Genomic DNA, 23,318 nt, shown 5'->3' with positions numbered 1-23,318 from the left:
AAGGGGTGCGACGGGTGCAGTTGCACCCGTCGCGATTTTCAGTGTCTGCGTGGCAGACACTGAAAATCTTGATGGGGCCCTGTTAGGGGGTCCCTGCAGTGCCCATGCCACTGGCATGGGCACTGCAGGGGCCCCCAGGGGCCCCACGACACCTGTTACCGCCAGCCAGGTTCTGGCAGTCAAAACTGCCAGAACAAGGCTGGCGGTAAGGGGGTCGGAATCCCCATGGCGGCGCTGCTTGCAGCGCCGCCATGGAGGATTCCCTTGGGCAGCGGGAAACTGGCGGTGTAGCGCCGCCATGGAGGATTCCCTTGGGCAGCGGGAAACCAGCGGTACACCGCCAGTTTCCCGTATCTGACCGCGGCTGTACCGCCGCGGTCAGAATGCCATTGGAGCACCGCCAGCCTGTTGGCGGTGCTCCCGCGGTCGTTGGCCCTGGCGGTCCATGACCGCCAGGGTCAGAATGACCCCCTTTGTCTGTTGTTGATAATGGCATGCATACCCTTTCTGACCATGTTTACACGATTGACAGCATTGTTTCCTCTGCCATTGACATTATTAAATCGGACATGTCTTCTTTATATCATGGGCAGAGTCAGACGCGGTCCATCATGCAGCTGGGTTGAACTCTTCAGACCTTGAAGGCGGGTCGCGTTCCATGGAAGCACGTTCGTGTCAGAGAGATCTTTATCTCTTTTAATTTGACTCGTCAGCAACAACTGATGGCTAAAAAGGAAGCGACATATGTTATGTTGAATATTGAGAAATTAGAGAAACTGCCTTTCACGGTAGCTGAGATTCCGTCAGCTGAGTGGTTGATTCATGGGGTTATTAATTTGCCTATCTCCACTTTGCAATTTACTTCGTGTTTGAAGCACATTCCGGTGGGTAGATATGAACTATTGGGAGACAGTTACATACACGAGGTGTGGGAGCTTCCCTTTCAGTACAGATGTGTTAATGGTTTGAGGGAGGTTTTTCTTAGCGGCAGCGAATGCGAAGCTTTTGTCAGCCATTCAATGGTTTGTAAACAGCTGTCCTTGCACGGGGCGTGTAACGCTTTGATTGCTAACTTAGCTTGTTATCTGAAGGGAGTTCCAGTCCCAGTTATTAAAAACACTTTCCAGGTGCTTTCTAATGGCAGTTACATTGTTCTTAACAGCGAACGCTGCTGTGGCATGCGTGCCGGAATAGTTTACGTTGTCGTTGTCAACAAGGCTGTTACGTGCTGCGGGAATGTGTTGTTTCCCCCCACTCAAATTAGGGAGGTAGCGACATCTGGCCTCATATTGCTACTTCCAAGGTTAATTTCGACAAGTTGAGTCAGCTGAAAGCTTTATTGTTTCAAAAGCATATGGCCCTTACATCTGCTAGCGAGACCTATGCACTTCAGGTGGCAAGGTCATCGGCGGAGATACAGTCCCTTTTGAATACTAACTTTCCAAGTCACTTCGGTGAACTTGTGGGACGTATATTTAATGCATTGCACATTTTTTCAAAGCTGTTGGTGTTGGTTTTACTCACACCTTCTCTTCCATATTCGGTTTGATACCTTCGGCTATACATTCTATTTTCGGAAGCATTTTTGGGGGTTTCCCGATTACTTTGGCTTTATTGGCTGGAGTCTTGCTGTTGTTGCTATTTTTTCGGAATGGCTATCCCGTCACGACGAGATCCTGTATTGCTGCTCCCGTCAGCGCAGCTGTGTCGTGAAGGCATGATGCAGCATTTTGGAGCAACACTCCTGGGACGTTTGGAGTGTGACTGGTCTCTGTCATTCAGACCGGTTTTGGATTGTGTGCAACCCGTGTTTCGATGCCTTTGGTGCTCGTTTGAACATGCACTGGCTCTCTGTCTCTCACTGCAGCGCCCTCCAATGGTCGATACTGATCTGTTGATGTTCCCGATTAGGGCTCATTCCCAGACTTGTGCACTACGGATGCGCTTGCTTCGTGAGGCAGTTTATGAGATTCCCTTCCTGGAGGAAGATGGTATTGTCTCTTTCATAGGACCTGAATGGTTTTGGGGCTTTGGACCACACCTGCTCCATGGTACTTTGTGGCGTGGATCTTCCGGTATTGACATATATCGAAGTAGAGGAACTCCTGCGTTCTGTTGCTTCTGTTTGACGATTGGATTTTTTTTTCCCCCTTTTACGAAATTGACACTATATTGAATTTGGTTTTATGGTCACATGTTTTCTAAATTTATGACTTTGTTGTCTTCTCGCCTTGTCGAAATATATGATTTTATATATTGTTTATGTCTGGGGCATCCTTTTATATTATTGGAACCACTTGCTACCGACAAGGGGAGGGTGTAGTGTGGTCAGTTTTACGTATTCATTGCGCTTTAGCTTCAGGCCTTTGTGCACTTTGCCCTGAATATATTTTATTCATTTGCTGACAGCTTAGAGCCTCTGTGCACTTTGCTCTACTTGCTTTTTATTAGGCTTCGTACTGTTATTTTTCAAATAGCCAGTTCTACGGTGTTGTTTTTTTATTCATATCACACTGTTTTGCCTACTTCAGCACTGGAGTTCTCCATAACATATTTACTCTGTGCTTCAGTCAATGATACAGTCTGGTACATTGCCGATAGATGTGGTAGGAGTTTAGACTTGGCATTCCTGTGTAGGGACATTTTGTGATCACAATGACATGTTAGTTATAAAATCACTTCCTTGTCCCAATACACGCAAGAGGGAGATTCCGACCAGGGAACCACAACTAGACGCTGACTGCCTCGTTGCAGATGCTGAACCAAGATCACAGGTCTTTGCTCAGGTATGAGGGCTGATGTCTCCACAGTGATTCTGACAGGCAAGCTAGAAGCTTAACATGCTGTGCTCTAAATAGAACAAGCAGAGGGAGAGTAGAAACTGTTAGACAATATGATAGCTTTGTTCTTATGTTTTACTCTCCTGGTGACTATTTCAATCCTACTGTGTTGTATCATTCTGGTTATTGCGGCTCACGCCTTAATATCTAAAATACTTTTTTTTAATTAAAATATTATATAAAACGTATACTGTCTTTGTCATTTGTATATGAGATCATATTGGAAATAAGAGAGTTGGTTTGGATCTGAGTGACCACCACTTCCCTGAGAAGTTCCAAAGATGTCATGCGCTCGGCTGCCAAATCATTCCTTCCTCATGGGAGAAATGAGGCACTGCTAGTTAGCCGGAGCAAAAACCGGATTTAGGGTGACAGAGTTCTTTACACGTGGGTCAGACTCAGTCCCCCACACCGTTATCGATCCTGCTGCCTAGAAAACCAGTAGTCTCATTTAGAATAATGAGAGCCCACGCGACACCATAAGTGTGTGTGGGGCTGGAAAGGGTGCAGGTGGGGCGAGGGCCTGGGTTCAGTGAGTGGAGGGTGAGGCGGGAGTAGGTTTGTCTGAGAGGGCCAGGGGGACTGGCGCTGGGCGCGGTCTTGGCGCGGATGGGTGCAGACGGGCTTGCCTTTGGTGCACCTTTGCCATGCCAGCGGGGAACCCGCTATGCGCGTCCGTGCCACAGCTGCCATAAATAGGGGGGAAGGAGGGAGTGGCAGCTGGGAGGAGGGAGGGCTGGACGAATGGAAAGGCTGCGGGGTGGGACCACTGGGGACGCAGTGGCAGGGGAATAAGGCAAAAGAGAAGGAAACGGACGGGGGAGGAGTGGGGAGGTGGGAGGGGACGCAGCAGATGCAGCGGCAGGGAAACAAGGCAAAAGAAAAGGAAACGGACGGGCTGGGGAATAAGGCAAAAGAAAAGGAAATGGATGGTGAGGAGGAGGGGGGAGGAGGGAGGGGCCGCAGTTGACCCAGCGGCAGGGGAATAAGGCAAAAGAAAAGGAAACGGACTGTGAGGAGGAGGGGGGAGGCGGGAGGGGCCGCAGGGGATGCAGCGGCAGGGGAATATGGCAAAAGAAAAGGAAACAGATGGTGAGGAGGTGGCGCTGGGCAGAGGAGCAGGGAGCGACCTGCCTGCAGAAGCAGGGTCAAGGGTTGCTCCTCGCTACTGCGCCGCGGCTGCCATAAATGGGAGGGAGGGAGGGAGTGGCAGCTGGGAGAAGGGAGAGCTGGATGAATGGGAAGGCTGGGGGGGTGGGGCCGCAGGGGATGCAGTGGCAGGGGAATAAGGCAAAAGAAAAGGAAACGGACGGTGAGGAGGAGGGGGAGGCGGGAGGGAATGCAGGGGATGCAGCGGCACAGGAATAACGCAAAAGAAAAGGAAACGGACAGTGAGGAGGAGGGGGGAGGTGGAAGGGGCCGCAGGGGTCGTAGTGGCAGACGAATAAGGCAAAAGAAAAGGAAACGGACAGTGAGGAGGAGGGGGGAGGTGGAAGGGGCCGCAGGGGACGCAGTGGCAGGGGAATATGGCAAAAGAAAAGGAAACGGATGGTGAGGAGGAGGGGGAGGCGGGAGGGGACGCAGCGGCAGGGGAATAAGGCAAAGGAAAAGGAAACGGACGGTAAAGAGGAGGGGTAGGCGGGAGGGGCCGCAGGGGATGCAGTGGCAGGGGAATATGGCAACAGAAAAGGAAACGGACGGTGAGGAGGTGGCGCTGGGCGGAGGAGTGGAGCGTATGAGCAAAGCGGTCAGCATATATGGGTCTAATATTTGTAAGGGGTACTGGCCTTTAAAGTGGGAGAAACTCCTAGACTGTTCCTAACATCTGGTTCTGGAAATTTCTTTCCTTCCACTTCCCAGGCTGTAAGAGGTCTGGGGTGATAATATGCATCAGCTTCTTTGTGAGTGTGCTGGGGTGATCCCTTGGAAATGTAATTGGGGACGGGAACTATTCTACCCTCCCATCCTGTCAACATTAGACCCCCTTTTTCTCATTTTCTGGGAGGAATACGCCTCCTGCCAAATACATCCAGTTTTGTGACTCAGGAAACAGGATGTAGACATTTTCAGAGCTGTGACTTAAGATCCAACTTTACCATTAAAGTGGGTGCTACATTAAAATTCACTTGAATGTAAAGATGACATTCCTGACTGCTCTCAATCAAATGTTATTACTTATGAAATGTAATAAGGTAACCCAATGTTGTCTTATAAGAGAAGTAAGCCTTGCAACAATAAACAACAAATTGAGGAGTGTTTCATTGCCAGAACATGTAAAACAAATAACTACATTTTCAACTTTTTAAATGCAATACACCATGCCCATTGTGCTGTTTAGGGCCTTCCTTAGAGCTAAATTATATTTAATAAAAAAGTATGCTTAAGGCCTAGCAAAAGGTTTACTTTGCCAGGTCACAATAGCATTTTAAAACTGCACTACGAGCTACAATGGTAGGCCTGAAATATATTTTAAAAGGCTACTTCAGTGGCCGAAACAGTGGGACTGCAAGCACACTAGTAGCATTTAATTCACAAGCCGTAGGTACATTTAGTATCACTTTACTAAGATTTTACAACTATACTAAATGTGCCATTTGGGAGTAAGCCCATTTTACCATATTTTAAGCAGAGCTCACAAGCAGTTTAGCACTGGTTAGCAGTGGGAAATTGCACAGCATCCTAAAAACATAACATAAATGAGTTCTGAAACAGTAGGGCTGAAGGCCAGAGGATTGGGGTGACCCTGCAGAGAGGGCCAAGTCCAAAAGTGCCCTTTCCTTCATTATCAACCCAAAGTTTTTAACTTTTGCTGGCTCATGTTCTTGTGCTGGCTTTAAGACATTGGCCAGTGTATCCCTGATATCCAATATTAAAGTGCCTGTGTTCCCCCATTTTAATATCGGCGAATTGGCATTTTACTAACTGGCATCTTTAACCTACCAGTAAGTTCCTGTAATATGTACTCAGAGCCTGGATGTCAAATGCCACTAGAGGACTGCAGATTCTATTGTGCCAACCAAATCAGGCCCACTATTATAGCCTAACTATAGCAGTATAAAAACCGCAAGTTGACCCATAAAAATAAATCCTTTTACAGGTAAAACCTATCTTTTAGACATAATTAAGTCACCCCTAGGTAGGTCTTGTAGCCCACAAGTCAGGATGTATGGTATTGAAAAGTAGGCTATATAGAAAGTTAATGTTAACATGCATCTATCTTCATTGTGTCAGGCCTAGCTGTACTACATGGAAAACAAGAGTACAAATTAAAATACTGGTACTTTGTCTCAGGTATGGGATCACCTACCAAAATACTTGAGAAATTATTTTATTAAAATTAAAATCCAGTTAAATGGGAAAGTCATATTTTTAATAAATAATATAAACAAATAACTTTTTGAAAGTTACCTTTTCCCTGTCTGGTATTCCTGGAAACTAATTTTCTTACATGTAGTATCACTTTACTAAGATTTTACAACTATACTAAATGTGCCATTTGGGAGTGAACTCATTTTGGTACTTTGTCTCAGGTATGGGATCACCTACAAAAATACTTGAACAATTATTTTACTAAAATTAAAATCCAGTTTAATGGGAAAGTCATATTTTTAATAAATAATATAAACAAATAACTTTTTTAAAGTTACCTTTTCCCTGTCTGGTATTCCTGGAAAATAATTGTCTTAGGTTTCTTTAGTTTGTCCCACCTAGTAATCAGCCTTTAATAGGTGTGAGTAGGTGTGAAATTCCTCCCAGGAGGAAGCAATATGTGAACTGAATGAAGATAAAGGCTTCTCTTAACTCCACAGGATACGCAGTCAGGACACGAGACGGTGGACTCTGCATTCTCAGGAAGCCACCAGCTTGTGAGCATTCCACAAAGGTGGATAACATAGCTCTAAAGGGAGTATATTTCTGGGCAGAGAGGGTACAGTAGAACCTAGTATCCTTTAGTTAGGAGATAGACACAGTAAGCTGGTGATCCATGAGGAGAGTAGGCAACACTTCTGAGAAGTCACATTGAATGCAGTGCCAGAAGGGAGACTATTATGTCACTACTGTGGCCTAACTTCCCTGTTAGTCTTGGAGAGTAAGGACCTTCTTTGAAATGGCTACATGTCCATCCACCCATTTTTTACTGTCTTTTACTGCCAATCAAAATCTGTTTCAGGATTTTCTTTTTTGTTAAGAAACAAATAATATTCTGTGCTACAGGGTGCATCCTGCTGATGCAGTACCATAGCAGAGAGTAAACTACATTGACAGGATCCATTGTGACAATGGTTCCTGGCAATGCTTCTATAAATTACCGTCCACCTGACATTCATTTATAAAGTAGGCATGCAGCACCTCCATCATAGAGAAGAAGTAATTTACTGTGTCACCAAGTTGGAACAGCGGGCCATCCACCTGATATGAATCAGGGCCTCTGCTCTGTGGCATAACTGTGACAGTCAGCCCATGGTGAGAACAAGGTTGGTTTATCCAGAACAACATCTGCCAGGAAAGGTCTATGGGGTAACGCAGGCCAATAGATAGAATATGTTTACCTTATGGCCACGGTATCCTTAGACACTTGCCAAGAGGAACGTTGTTGTTAATTGCCATATGCCCATTGACTGCACCTGGACAATGAGCCCCCATGGGTGAGAAAAGAAGCGAAGAGACAGCTACCTGGGGCACCCAATAAGAACAGATTAAGACACAGGAGTACTGCCCCAAACAGAGGATACAGAGGCCCAGATGAAGAGCAATGGGTAGGAGGTGATGTCATCCAATGTTACTAGGACCAGAGGGTGTGGGGTTACTGCTCCGAGAGGAAAGCACCCCAAGACAGACCCTGGTGATGCCACTTCTGACCTGTAGGTGCTGCCTGGACTGTCTCAGAAACAGCAGACAGGAAAACCTGCACTACACCTGTATTACACCACCAGCGAGTGTCACTCTCATGTGGAATTGAATATCTAATCAGGAAGCCTTGGTCTTCCAGGCACATGTCCAAGACATTGAGGAGAGCCACCATTATCAGGGTGTCATTCCAGAGTTGGTTGAAGTAAGAGTGGTTACATGAGCTAACTATAACGGATGGATTGCAGTGGGTTTGTTAGTTTAAAATGTTAAATTTCAACTGACATTCATCCAGGGGTCCAGTAGTGTCCTGAAGTGAGTGCCTGGAGATGTCACATTTATGCTTGGCACAAGCTAACAGGTGTGAATGACCATCGGTACACTTTAGCTATTAGAATAAAGGTTCGTAGGGCTACCCCACCCACTTTGGGAATTCTCAAGATGGCCAAAGTCTTTGGCCACACTAAACTTGTGCTGGGAGGACTGGGTGTGTGTGGGCGAGTATGCTATAGTAACCAGAGTGTCATCCCACATCTAACACTAAACATCCAGTTTTAGGCAATACCTGAATCCCAACAAACTCAGAGATAGAAGTCTGGTAAAACAAAGCTGAGCCTTTAGCAAACAGCCAGGGAATACACACAAATTGTTTTGATATTGTTTCCCTACGTTGAAGTGCACCACAAATGTTATATGTAAATCAGGCAGACCTGACAAACTGGTTTTGACAGTCCAGCAGGTGATGCCAGCAAAAGGCCCACTGTGATGGATAATGGTCTGGCTGGGGGAAAATAGAAGGGTGCAGGCCTGGGTGTTAGCTACATCTGCTAGAGACAGAGTAGTATTCTTTGAAGTTAAGTAAGTTATTGGGCCCAGTCAAAGTTGTCTTTACAAAATATTTATTAAAAATCCAATTTCACCAGTGACTTGTAGCTGTTTCTGAGATAGAGATAACATTTATTGAACGTAGTATTGTTTCTTAGTGCTTTCCAATACAATAGCCAACCCTCCTGCAGTGGAAATAACTCTAAGGGCCTTTTGACTGTAAAAGGCATTTTCCAGTAAACATTTACAAGTCCTACTTTTAAATAAAAAAAGCCTTGCCTGATGGGCAATAAGACCTACATAGCAGTGACTTATACATTTCGAAAAGGAAGATTTAGCCCTGTTAGATGGGTTTATTTTGACAGGTCAAATTCACAGTTAAAACCTGATTGGCCAGACTACTGATGGCGGGCTTATGGTCATGTTTACAGTGTCACTATAGTGGATAACACAATGGGTGCTGCAGCTCACTTATGAAATTAAACGTTCAGGCCGACGCATCTAGCCCGATACCATACACTAGGGACTTATAGGTAAATTAAATAAACCAGTCAGGCGTATACCAATTTTACAAGGGTGAAAGGAGGATCACAAACACTTTAGCACTGATTACCAGGGTTGAGTTGCAGAGGGTTCTATAGCCTGAAAAAATAGGATTCAGCAAAAAAGGCAAAAACACAGTGAGATGAGCCTGCTGAAAAGGCAAATTGTCAATGTGTCAGATTTCCTATTACCACTCCAGACTATACCATATCAGGGAAGGTGTTGGACACTAAAGGGGTCAGACTTAAAACTTCCACTCCTAAAAATATTTTACACAAAACAAAACACTACAAAATATTATAATACATACTAATATCTGTCACCAACTAATAGTAAAATAAAGATATAACTTAATTAATTTAAAATGCATTAATCAAAAACAATCCAAAATATCTTCAGAATTTGAATAACAATTGTGAGAAAATGAGGTGTTAGTTGACTGGGGTGTGAGTCCTGTTCAAGCAACAACTACAATCCCTGGCAGGGTGAATTATTAAATTAACTTGTGGTTTGCCCTTGAGAGCTTGACACAAAAAACATTCAAGCTTAAATTAGAGGTGATGTGTGAATTATTTATGCAGCACACAAGCAGTGTAAAAGTGAAAACACAACATAAGAAAAATTCCACACCAATTTAGAAAGATAGGGTACATTTAAATAAAGTATTCGATATAAAAATGACAAAAATCCAATTAGTAGAACAGAAATATGATTTTTTAAAGTGTTTAGTAAAAACTAGCACCTAAAAGATCAAAGTGCCAAATGTGGACATCTAGTCATGCAAGACCAAGTCAAAGTAAAAAGCATGGTCAATTGCGATAGAAGCATAGACTTGGGCTGAGTCGCCACTTACTTTTGGACTTAGAAGAATTTTCGAGAAAACATTTCTGAGAAGTTAAAGTTCAGTGGGACAAGGCTGCAGGTGGTGTCTGAGGAGGTGTGTGGTGTCAGGGAGCTGATGAATGAAGATGGTGAAGATTTCGACATTTGGACTAGTCACTATTATGGAAGTTGAACATCTTCAGCAGGACGAGGAAGGAAGCTGTAGCTGAAGACAGTTTTAGGAGTTCAGATACCTTCTTGGTGAAGAACTGATGAACAGGCATTCCTGATATGGAGAAGAATATAATGGGAGCAGCCACAAAGTCAGGCCAACCAGCGATGCACCTGAGGCATATCAATTAGCAGGGTGGTTTTTCCTCAGTTCTAAAAGCAGTTTTCAATCAAAAATGTCAAGTTGAAGTACTGACGTTTGGCTATCTGTGCATTATTAACAATACAACCAAGGGTCCAGGCTGGTGGGATATCACCTGGGGGTTCGAAACTCACTCAGGCTGTGTCAAGAAGGTTGGAGCCTTTTATGTCCCTCTGGCTTTGAACAGGAGGCCAGAAAACTAGCTCTTGGAATCACTCTGGCAATCCTAGGTTCAGATGAAGATGCAGGGCTCAAGTAGCATGGCTGGCCCCTGAGGGTTCAAGCCAGCCTCCAGGCCGCAAAACAGTCCTTCCAAATACAGCAAAGCAGTCTTTGAAGTACACAGCAGGACACAGCAGCAGTCTTTCCTCTGAGAGTTCTCCCACAGGTTGAGAAAGTGAACTGAAGAGTGGGTCAAAGAGCCCTATTTTAACAACTGGTGCCTCCTTTAAAGTTGGGAGACGTTTCTAGAGGATTCTCTTTGTAGTGCTTAGAATTTACTGACTCCCCTGCCCTCGTTCCAAGCTGGCTTGCAAAGACAATATGGAGGTGACCAGTCCTTTGTGTGAAAGCAGAGCACAGTCTATTAAGTTGCAAGAGGGCCTGTGCCCAGATCTGCCCTCATCTTGCCAGCAGATGGCTCATTCAAACACATCCAATTCCTCTATTGTCTGACTGCCTGCAAGGAATTCACAACAACTGTTAGTTACACCTAGACATGTGAAGCAGGGAGAGCTGCGTGCACCAAATGGCTAAAGGCAATGAAAAGCCAACTTTCTAAAAGTGGCATTTTCAAAACAGTAATTGAAAATTCTGACGTTATCATTAAAGAGGATTTTTTATTACAATTTGATTGAGACCAAACATGAAATGATTATCTGTTCTCAATCTGTTCTTAACCAAGAATTAGCTTTTATTAAGTATAATAAGGAATCCCAATATTATCCTTTGGAACAGATAGCCCTCACACTACTGAAAAACAAACGTAGGAGTTTTTCACTACCAAGACATGCAAAACTTTAAAGTACATGTCCAGCCTTTGAATTATAATGCACGCTGCCCTATAGACCACCTAGGGCTGACTGTAGTGGTGACTTATATGCAATAAAAGGAAAGTTTATTGCTTGGTAAGGGGGTGTATTGCCTAGTCAAATTGGCAGTTTAAAACTGCATTCAGGCTGCAATGACAGACCTAGGATATGTTTTAAGTGGCTTCTTAAGTGAATGGCACAATATATGCTGCAGGCCCACTAGCGGCATATATTCTACAGGCCCTGGGAATATGGCATTCCACTCCACAAGGGACTTATAAGTTAATTAAATATGCCAATCAGGTGTAAACCAATTTAACCATGTTTAGGGAAGTAAGCACAAGCACCTTAGCAGTAATTAGCAGTGGTTAAGAGCAAGTAGTCCTTAGGGTAACAAAAACATATTTCAGCAGATGAAAGGAGGTAAGTAGGCACAAGGTTTGTGGGATGACCAGTCTAAGGCTGACAAATCTAGCACATCTCTGTCCCAAGCAGAAAGTGGTGAGAACAACCAATCTACTACGAGTTCTCATCAATAAGGTGGAAGAAGCTGGATAGACTACTAGCACTGGAGTGGTCTGACCCGGGACAGTGTTCCATTGTAAAGTCAATTCCCTGCATTCCAGTCGGCAATGTTTGTTCTCACTCGAGATTTGCATGTACCACCTGAGGGGTCTGTGGTCTTTCTGACCCCGGAAGTGAGTCCCAAACATGTATTGTCTCAGCTTCTTTCATGCCCAGACAACCGCAAAGGCTTCTCTCTCAATAGCACTCCACCTCTGTCCCCTTGAAAATAACCTCCTTGAGATGAATGCTGCAGGTTTGTATAGGCCCTCCTCATTCAGCTGTGATAAGACTGCCCTTATGCCATGCTCTGAGGCATCTGTTTGGACAATGGGGCTGAGCTCATGGTCTGTCTGAGGGTATTAAAGAATGTCTGCCAATCCTCCATCCAGTCTCCTTCTTGGGCTGCTTTTTGAAAGACAATCTATTCAAGTGGGCAACAATGGTGCAATACTACTTAACAAATCTCCTCTAATACCCAGTGAGTCCCAGGATGTACCAAATCTCAGTCTGAGTTTTTAGGGGCTCCCAGGAAAGAATAGTTTTTATTTTGGCCTGGTGTGGCTGTACTTTATCCCCTCCCACAAGGCATCCTAAGTGCATTACAGATCACTGCCCTACCTGGCACTTACTGATCTTGAAAGTCACTTCCTGCAGTTGAAAGAGGTGATCCTCCCAGCTGAAGACAGCTACGTCATCCATATAAGCAGCACAGATTGCCTTCATACCAACCAAGACCTGCTTCACCAACCTGTGGAAGGTGGCAGGGGAATTTTTCAGCCCAAAGGGCATCACCTTAAATTGAACGTGGCCCTCTGGAGTAGAAAATGCCAACCTTTCTTTAGCCCATGCAGTTAGGGCAATCAGCCCCTAACTTGAACTCAAATGTACTCAAGAACTTGGCAGACTCTGATATGTTGATCAGCTAACCAGTTCTGGAAATAGGGTGAGCATCAATCTTGGTGACTAAATTGAGCCTCCTCTATCCTACTCAGAATGAAAGTACTCGGGCAGCACCCGGTGGGGCAAATATGGAACCAGTTCAATGGGCTTGACCATGGGCTACTGGAGTGCTCAAACACTCCCAATTCCAACATCTTAGAGACCTCCTTTTTGATGCTGGTCATCACTTGGACAGACATTCTGCATGTTTTATTTTGACAGGCAGGCTGTCCCCAGTGTCAATATCACAGGTATATAGAGGTGTAAGTCCAGGAGTGAGGGAAAACAGAGAGGCAAACTGTCCCAACAACTGGTGACCATCTCTCTGTGTTGTTCTGAGATTAGAGTAGAGGAGAGTTTGACACTCTCTAATTACCCACCTTTCTCTTTAAATGGCAGGAGGTCAGGAAGAGGTTCACTCTCCTCCTCTTCCCCATCATGTGTCACCAACAACATGGTAACCTCAGACCTCTCGTAGTGGGGTTTGAGGCAGTTAGTAGAGAGTACTCTTAAAATGTTTCTGGGGGTCTTGAGCTCCAATAGGTAGGTGGCTTCATACTTCTTCTCAACTACCTCATAGGGTCAAGACCAATGGACTTGGAGGGCCCAGGGATATATCAGCTCTTTTATCCACACATCCTTTCCAGGTTCAAATTCTAAAATGGTACTTTTCTGTATCATAACATCCTGGCTGGCCTCCAAGTTCTCAGAAGCTGTCTTCCAGTACTTGGACATCTGGGTCCTGAGGGCTAGGTTGTAGCTAACCACATCCTGCACGAGTCTTAGAAGCTTGCTCTCAGCCCTTCTTCACCAGACTGCGAGGTCCCCTAACAGGATGACCATACAAGAGCTCAACTGGGCTAAACCCAACTCCCTTCTGTGGTACCTGCCTGTAGGAAAAAAGTAGGCATGGTAAGAGTGTGTCTAACTTCGGCCTCATGGGCTCAGGCATACCCATAATCATGTATTTTAGGGTCTTGTTAAATATTTGAACAAGCACATTAGTTTGTGGATGGCAGGATGTGGTGAAGTTGGTGCACCTGTCAGACACCACTTCCTTGAGCAACCCCACTTGGGTGAAAATCCCAATCAGGGTCCTAGAAACTACAGATGCAATCACAATCCTCAATGTTATGGTCTCTCGGTACCTATGGACATGGTCCATGATAACCAGGCTGAACCTGTTGCTTAAGGCTGCTTTCGGATCCAAGGGCCCTGCAATGTTGATGCCCACCTTTTCAAAGGGTTGTGCCAATGACAAGTGAGGAATTCAGTGGAGCCATCAGCTTCTTCCTTGTTTTCCCACTGGCATCACAGGTGAGAAAACGCCTGCAAAGTGCATCTAAGGCTATCCTTAAGCAGGGCCAATACAAGTGAAAGGTAGGACTGGCAAAGGTCTTGATCTGTGTCAGATGTCCTGCCAGGGGAATTTTATGAGCCAGACCTTCTTGACTCCCCTCCGTGGCCACCATGGACCTGGTAGTCACACAAATCCTCTCAGGAAGCTGTAACAATTTCAGGTGTGACTCGAGCTGTACTTCCTTCCAGGCAGTGTGCTCTAGATCATTCCTTAACAAACAGTCCTCTGGCATGGCCGGTCTTACCACACATTTTAGAAGACTTGAGACACCCGCACCTCCATTCAAAGGGAATCAGAACACAAGGTAGTGGCTCTCCTAAAAATGACAGGATAAAACTTGTTAATGCCTTTCTGCTTTGCTTATAGCTCTTATAAATGTAATCTGTGGATAACCACCATTTCTGGGTCCTAAACACCTTTATTGCATTGATTAATTTATGCAGTGTATAGATAACTACTACTATTGTTGTTTGAAAGCTGAAAGAACTCCACATGTTGTAAATAACTTGACAGCTTTTGTATGTGCATTGATATGATATGGCCACCATGTTAATGGAATGTTGTGCTGAATTTGTAATGGCTCTCTTGGTTGTCTGCTACTACAACCTGGTGGAATGTATTGGGTGTCACCTTCTCTGAGGACACCAGATGACACCTGGCAGTAGTCATACTGGCTCCAGTGTGCCGCACAGCCTCCACCCTCAGCCCATTGATGGCAATCCATTGCCTAGAATTTGAAGACATGTGGGCATTGTTATTCTTTCTTTATATTTGGTATTACTTGTTGGGTCCTTAATGTCAATTATTAATGGTATTTCCCTAATTGAGTAGTGCATTATAGGAACAATTAATATGAATGTTTTTTAAAGTGGGAGTAGGACCTAATTCGCTGTGAATAGCAGGATATTATTCATTTGTATATCACTAAAAACAGCTGTCATGGTGTTGCATAGTTCTGCTCCATCTGCAAGTCTTGCTTTGATTTTTACAGGTGGTATTATGAGATGGGTTTAAATGAAGTATGGAAATTTGAGTTTGTCACCCACAAGCAAAGTGTTATTTATGCCAAAACACATAGGTTGTTTTGTTTCCCAACCACATTTCACACTTGAATGCTGAATTTAAGAATAAAGTATTAGCATCGCACATTTCCGAAGTGCCCATTGTCCTTTGAGTTGCTTGCGCGCCTGGTCCTTAGTAAATAAACTTACAAGGTGATGCGTATAGGTCGATGAACCTGTTGGATCGCATGGAGTATCCTAGTTAAGCGGTAGACCAGTGAACCATTAACATCACTATAATCAATAACGAACATTAATAAGAACCCTCTCTAATAAGACATACCATCACTCTCAAGAAAGGTTAATTGTTTTTATTCCCTATTAGTTACGATCTAATCAAAACCTTTATTTGATTTATTGTTAATTAGACTTTATTAATCATCACAAAAACATTTTCACCAAAAGAATCTCGTGCAATCAAAGTACAATATAAAACAGCAATTTTCTACATTAGTGAAATAATTCAGCAATGCAATTTAGTCAGTCAATTGTAGGCCGTCAAAGTCACCTTTGTCAGCCTACCTTACCCAGATTAGCATCAGCATGTGGGTCTTCATGCAGAAACAATTTAGACAAAACATAAATTTCAAAACACATCTATCTAAGAGAGAAAAATATTTAAAACAGCGCAGTTGGTACCTAGAAGAAAAAGCACGTATTAGTCAGTCACATTGTTATACTACCTATCCAAAATGGATCAGCAACGAGTCAGACTTCGTCTCCAGGTCATCAGTCATCAGTCATCAGCAAAGTATCAGGCTCACAGAGGATAAGCCCAATTATCAGCACTTCGGACAGAGTCTCGTGACATCATCAACTTTCACCTCTCCGTTCAGAATTCTCTCTCCTTGTTATGACTTTTTATTAGGGTCTCTCAGTCCATCCCACTGATTGCTAATTGGTCAACCTTATCAGAAGTTATGACCTATAGTTTTTGTTTACCGCATGTACACGTCTATTCAGGATTCAAGTTCCATTAGTTTGATTGGTTCTTCTGTCGATGAGAACATCATTCGGCTTTTCAGGTAACGAAACCGTTGCTCACAGTCTTTTAGTCAGTGTTTCCATTGTTCAAGTCCTGGTAAAGTACATTTAGCCTACACTACACATAATTGTATCAATTTGTCCTCATCATCTCCTGTCTACTGGTACATTTGCAGAATTTTCTAGCTGAGCCTTCTGAACTCTGTACAGTTCAAAGTCCTTTTTTCTAGTTCCAGTCCTCGGAAGCCTTGTCGCATCTCCACATTAAAGCAGGCAAGGCCGAGCGAAAACCAGGCCTCCAGTATGGCTAAGTTAAGAACACGAATTAACATAAAACATAGGTTATACATCCAAATATGACATATTAATATGTTTTAATGAATACTTTTTATTATTTAGCATCTTGTTAATACACATGGTGACCACTCCCCGTGGGCACATTTTGCACTTACACGTTATTTTCATATATTGGTTTCTTCATCTAATTTTCTCATTAGTATTCACATGCAAATCATTAGAAATTTCTTATATTAGCATATCTGCTCCAACAGAGTGAAGGAGAAAGAGGAGTGCTTGTAATTATTGAAACGGGCTGCCTGACCTGCAGGCGAACCACTACCATCTAGACTTCGGGGCAGGAAGCCCTGTTGTCTTAGATTCTTCAGGACTAAATAAAAATATTTATGCTTTGAAAAATCTCCCCTCACTTTTCTGTATAATTCTAACATCCTGCTACTAAAATAAAATATGACCTTATTTTTTATTTGTTCTTATAAAAGCTAACATTAATGTAAAAATATAATTAACAGTTTATTAAATTACATTCCATACACTGTTTTACATTCAAACATATGAAACAAATACACTTAAAATTATTAAAAAAAAAAAAATAATACAACATAATACTACTGATATTTTTTACAATATATTTAACAATGAATACCTAATACACAATATTCTTACCTGTGATATTCCTGTCAATTACATTTACAGCACCACAATATGTTTGTGATGATATTCTAGATCACAATATTAAAATCTCAATATTTTGTCCAAAAAACTGTCAATATTATAGTTGTAAGCCTTGTCATATGGCATTGTTGTGTAACAAACAGACAGTATTATTTTTGTAAGTCCCTGTCATATGGCGTTGTTGTGTAACAATCTTGCACACACTTCTGGGGCACAGAAGCATTCCCCTTCCCCTCCACCCTACAGTCAAGCTATCTGAATCGCAAATTGAGGACCCAAAAAGTGAGTTCAATAATGGCTTTTGTACATATATTTACCCTACTGTACCCCTGCTGAGATACTGCGGTTGGATGTATTTAATGTGTGAGGAGATGGGGAGAGAAAGCATACTCTGCCTCAACTGAGAAAAAGGAATGTGAAGTTTTAATAAAGGGGCATATTTTGTAATTGTACTACATCATGGCTACCTACATGCAGTGTGTGCTATGAAAATGTGTGGGAATTAGGTTTTTACTTGTGAATGATCATGTTTGAAATGCCACTAGGCCTGGGCGGGGTTAACGGAGTCCGACTCTGTGGAATTCTGCAGAGTTTTTAAAAAAAGCCATAAATCAAAGTGAAAATAAAAGCAGACTTTGATTTATGGCGGAGCTCGGTCATTTGGTTTCTGGCTTAGAATTCCAATTTCACTTTCGGTATATCAATGCCCATTAACAGCCTGCGGAAATTGATTGATGGAGAAGCCTCTTCAATATTGATCATCCATAGAGAGTAAGGGAGAGTAGCTGTATAATCTCTGGTGTCTCCATAATATTTGCCATCCTAATGAAAACCCTGCACTGATTAATCTGTTATTAAGGTGGAAACGTCAACAGAACACATAAGTGTGGACTGTTTTCTAACTTTTTAATGTGCAAAGGGATATGTGAAGGACAGATATCCTATCACAATACATCATTTGTTCCAGTCACATGCATATTTATATATAGCACCAGTGCACTTTTCTCACCTTTTCACCTTGCCTGGCGCCGTCACTCTATAGCAGCACCTTTGGTATTATGATATTATGACATTCTTGTTTTGAAATTAATAACATTTTATATAATCTTCAAAGAATTTTCTTCTAAGAGGGATTCCAGACCAATTAAAAGAGTGGCCGTGAAGGCAAGGGTGACACTTCCCCCTTGGGGATCATTTGTGTCTGATACAAAGTAGATGAAGAGCCATGTGGGTGCAGTCAATAGCTTCTACCAAATGAGAGAAGTGGGCAAAGGTATGGCGTTGCCTTGCTATCCTCTGCCTTCTCACTAGGAATGTAGCATGACAATAAACTGGTTCACTCTTCTATATTAATGCAGCACAATACCTGATACATGCACCGTGACTGGCTTGTCTGGGAGATGACATTGCTGACAGAGGGGATCCTCTGGAAAAATTCAATGACCATGGTATACGTACAATCAGCATTTTGACATAGGCTGGGATAGCCATGGGGGTGGGCTGATAGTGAATAGAGCTCCTGCTCCAATTTAGAAACCATGTCCCAGAATACATCTGGTGGGAAGAGTTAGCTGGTAATGACAGTTGCTCTAGACATTGTAAAGATGTTGATCATTTGCCTGTGAACCCTTTCTCTCCTACTACTCAAATAATTCCTCTCAAAAGAAGGGACAAAGCTACAAAGATGTTCACTGACACAGTGAAGGCAGGAAAAGAGTTTAGGGTTGTGTTCCTTCTTATACGATCAGCCTAGTTGAAATTGTTGTACTTGAAATGACTTTTATCTGCCGATAGGTGGTGAAGTTCAAGACAATTATTCAATTTATTACCAGGTATGTTCCAAGTATTGTAATGCTTGTAACATGTATGTCACACATTTGGTTGTAAGGATCAATAGCAAAGCTGTTGAAATACACATTTTACCATGGTCAAACTTAAAACAGCCTTTTATTTGGGGAGTGTCCCTATTTAGTTTTAATTTAGACATACAAATAAAATATGAATCTCAACATATTTTACAGTAATATTTACTATAAAATTATTTGAAAATTAGTTTTTCACAAAATCTATTGATTGCTAGAGATAACAACACAAAGTTAATTGGTTTCACATGTTGATGCAGTAAGCACAACATCAGTATAAACCCATTAAGGTCCCATATCCAACCCGTGGTATTCCCACCACTTGCCCCACATCTTATCATGTTTCTGAGGGTATTCTTGTGCTTCATAAATTGGTCATTCTTGGAGGGAATACCAGTCAACACCCCTCTCCCACACCACCAGCTAGAAGGGTTTTGGAGACTTCCACTTGGGGGCAATGTCACATTCGGCCATCAATATTGTCAGCTCAGTACATATTCTTTCCAACCTTTGCCTCCGAATTTTGTCTAGTAGCCCCAGGACTGCAACCCTGGGGGTAAGGTGAACCTGTTGGCTGAGAAAAATAGACAAATCCTTCCCTATCCCCTCCAAAGAGGGGGTCAGTGCTGGGCAGGCCCAGACCATGTGGAAGAAATAAGCCTTAATCAGGGAACACTGCGCACAATGAGCTTGGGGTTCCCTGTTGGCTAAAATTAAGCACCAAGTGTCAAGTAAGCAACATGTGAGTAATTAATTTGGTTTACATGGAGGACTGCTGGGGTACTAATTCTCTAGAGGCCAGATGGGCCTAGCGCCAATCATCTTAGTCAAATACCTCTACCCACTCGTCCTATCCCTGGGGACAGGTTAGGAAAGCAGTCTGGAGCATAGGTGATTATAGAGCGATAGATCCTATGTATAGCTCCTTTGCCAAGCCTCCCTAATAAGATCTTAGCTTCGAGGGGGTTGAAGTCTGGGATTTGTGTACCTGCAGCGATGTGCTCTGACAGGGCATGGTTTGTTGCAAATAGCAGTAAAACTGTGTATGGGAGAGTTGGTATTAATCCTTCATATCCTGGAATGACATCAAGGCATTACCCTGCCAAACGTCTCCCACATAAGCAATCCCTATTTTACCTTAGTGCATAAAGCCTTGTAAGCTAGCACCTGATGAAACCACATTCTTTGCTATACTGGGGTCATGCCAGTAAACTTGAGATCTAATTTGATAAGCCAAGGTGCTGCCCTCCAACAAAGCAGGGTTACTCTGGTGCAATTGCAGGAGCAATTGGGAAACGACCAAATAGGTGGAATTGGCTCATCCCCCATTGAGACAATCACTAATTGTTGCGATTTAAGTGACTTGGTGCTGGCCATAGAGATTTGCAATTCCGAGCCCTCAATCATAAAGATAGTGTCTGCCAATAACAAAGTACACTTAGTGGTGACCCCACCACCTGCGTCAATCTCAACTAACACCAGCAGAGACCTACCCTCATTGACCCAAAGCATGAAGGCCCCTCCATAGAGATGGAGGTTCTCCATACATTGTGGGTCTGAAGATTGTGGGCGTTTGAGACACAGCAGAATATCATCTGCGCATAGAGCTATACGCTCCTCCATGCACTGCCCCCCCCAGGACCATCCCTGCACTCAGGTTTTTCATCTGATGAGGTGCACTAGAGGCTCAAACGCCACAGCAAATAAAAGGAGAGAGAGGGGACATCACTGGATAGTGACCCTGCTGATTGGGAAGTGCAGGGAGAGTACTTTATTAGTTCAAACCTGAGTAGTGGATTTATCATTGAGGAGACTCACTAGTTTGTGGACCAAAGACCCCAAAACAGCTCTCTGCAGTATTGCCTTCAAAAAGGTCCACATGACATTATTAAAGTCCTTGTCCAAGTCAATTAGGAGCAGAGCCGTACATTTGTTAATGCAATGTGTTTGAGATATGGCCAATTGGTCTCTACAGAAGCAATGGCGGGCACCTCAGTTTGGCATTAATCCATATTGATCCAGGTGGATGAAATGAGGTAGGACCAGGCTCGGCGAAATCACTAAAACATTTGCAGACACATTAATGACGGCATTTATGAGAAAGCTAGGCCTGTACAAAGAACCTCAGTATGTCGGTTGGCCGGACATAGGGGTCATGACAATAGCGACTGTGTCAAACTCTGGGGGTAAAATCCATGATTTGCCCCTCTGTGTAAGGCACCAGGAGCTGAGGGAGTAGAAGAGATTGGTAGTGCTTAAGATATTTGATCAGTTTTCTGCCCGAAGCTAGTGTCTTTTCCAAGGGCATTTTCGACAGGGTCTCACCATTCTCCTCAGCTATGATTGGTCTATCAAGGTCATGGGAGAAAGACAGGGGGATTAAGGGCAGTGGGATGTCCTCTCAAATTGGAGTGCTGAGTTATTGCAGGAACAAGGGTATCACTGCGTATAGTGATGAATAATCTGCAAAGACCTGGGCTACCTCTGCTGTATGCTCATTGATGTTACTCTCGGCATCACAGATGAACAGTACAATCCAGGACATTGTGGGGGTCATTCTGACCTCGGCGGTAAAAGGCTCTTACCGCCGGCCAGAAGGCCGCCATAACACCGCCGCGGCCGCGGTAAACCGCCACGGTCATTCTGACCCGCAACTGGCAAACCGCCGAAAACCCGACATCCTCAAAAATCCGCCACACCAAAGGTCAGCGAAAAAATGGCGCTGAACAAACCTCCACCGTCAAGGCAACAGAAAAACGCCCATACTATTCCGACCCACAAATCCACGCGGCGGTCTTTCAAACGCGGTATTCCATTGGCGGTACACACTGCCGCGGTCAAAATACACACACACATAGAAAACTCAGCCACATTGGTCAGTTCGAAATACACACACCTGATACACATACTAACACCACTCCCACACACCCAACACAATATAAAACACACACCCACATCACCCACAAGCCCCTACGACCCGAAATCATTGACGAAGGCTAGAGACAGAGCACAGAATAGAGAATCCCACAACACAGAGGCACACAACACCGTCACCCACACAGAATCCACGCACCAAACACCACACACCACCACACGCACCACACTCATCACCACAAACGCCACCCCACACCTCAAGTACACCACCCCATGGCACCCCAAAGACACCCCAGGTTCAGTGACGCCGAACTCAGGGTCATGGTGGAGGAAATAGTCTGTGTAGAGCCCCAGCTCTTCGGGGCACAGGTGCAGCACACCACAATTGCCAGGAAGATGGAGCTATGGCAAAGGATAGTGGACAGGGTTAACGCGGTGGGACAGCATCCACGCAATCGGGAGGACATCAGTAAGAGATGGCACGACCTACGGGGGAAGGTGCGTTCCATGGTATCAAGGCACAACATTGCGGTGCAGAAGACTGGCGGCGGACCCCCACCTACTCCCCCAGAATTTACCGCGTGGGAGGAGGAAGTCTTGCACATCCTGCATCCTGAGGGCCTCGCAGGAGTAGGCGGAGGAATGGACTCTGGTAAGGCAAATCTTCACTACTGCTTCCCACCCCCACCCCACCTGCATGCCAAATCATACCCCCACCCTCACCCCCTCCCCCATCACACCAACCCCTAGCAAAAGCCTCACCATCACAACCCACCCATCCCAACACCAAGCCCTGCATGCGACCCCAAAGCATGGACACCCATCACCAAAGCATGCCCACTGCACACACACATCACCCCCACAAGCCACCCCCACAAGGAAATGCCTGCACACGGGTACACGGACACCCACCCATCACACGAAATGCCACACACAGAAGCAATAACCATACCTTTATACCCCTGCAGGACCCGAACGCCACCACACCGCCACGGAGGGTCCAGAGTTGTCCATCCCACCCCCAGAAGAGGCCCCCAGCGATGACAGCAGCTCTGTCTCCCTGGAGCCAGACGACCAGCCCGGCCCATCGGGGACCTCTGGACAGTCGGTTCCCCACAGACAGCCACAGGCTACACCAGACCCAACCCCCTCTGGGAACACCAGCACAGCTCCCACCCAGCGGGCCCATGCCTCTGTCTCCAGGGCACGTAAATCAGCGGTGTGTCCACCACTACAGGGCACCCAGGTTGACCCACCACCCCAACAACAACAGGGACCTGGGGGCAGTGGTAGTGGGCACACCGTCCAGGGGACAGAGGCCCAGGAACACAGGGGAACTGGGAGGGCTGTTGTGCGACAGGGGGTGGACAGGCCCGGGGAACCGACTCTCCAAGAGTACATGGGGTTCAGGGAGGAA

This window comes from Pleurodeles waltl, chromosome 2_2, assembly GCF_031143425.1.
Source record: "Pleurodeles waltl isolate 20211129_DDA chromosome 2_2, aPleWal1.hap1.20221129, whole genome shotgun sequence".
Lineage (NCBI taxonomy): Eukaryota > Metazoa > Chordata > Amphibia > Caudata > Salamandridae > Pleurodeles > Pleurodeles waltl.
The sequence above is the reverse complement of the archived record's forward strand: the minus strand, read 5'-3'. Positions refer to the sequence as shown.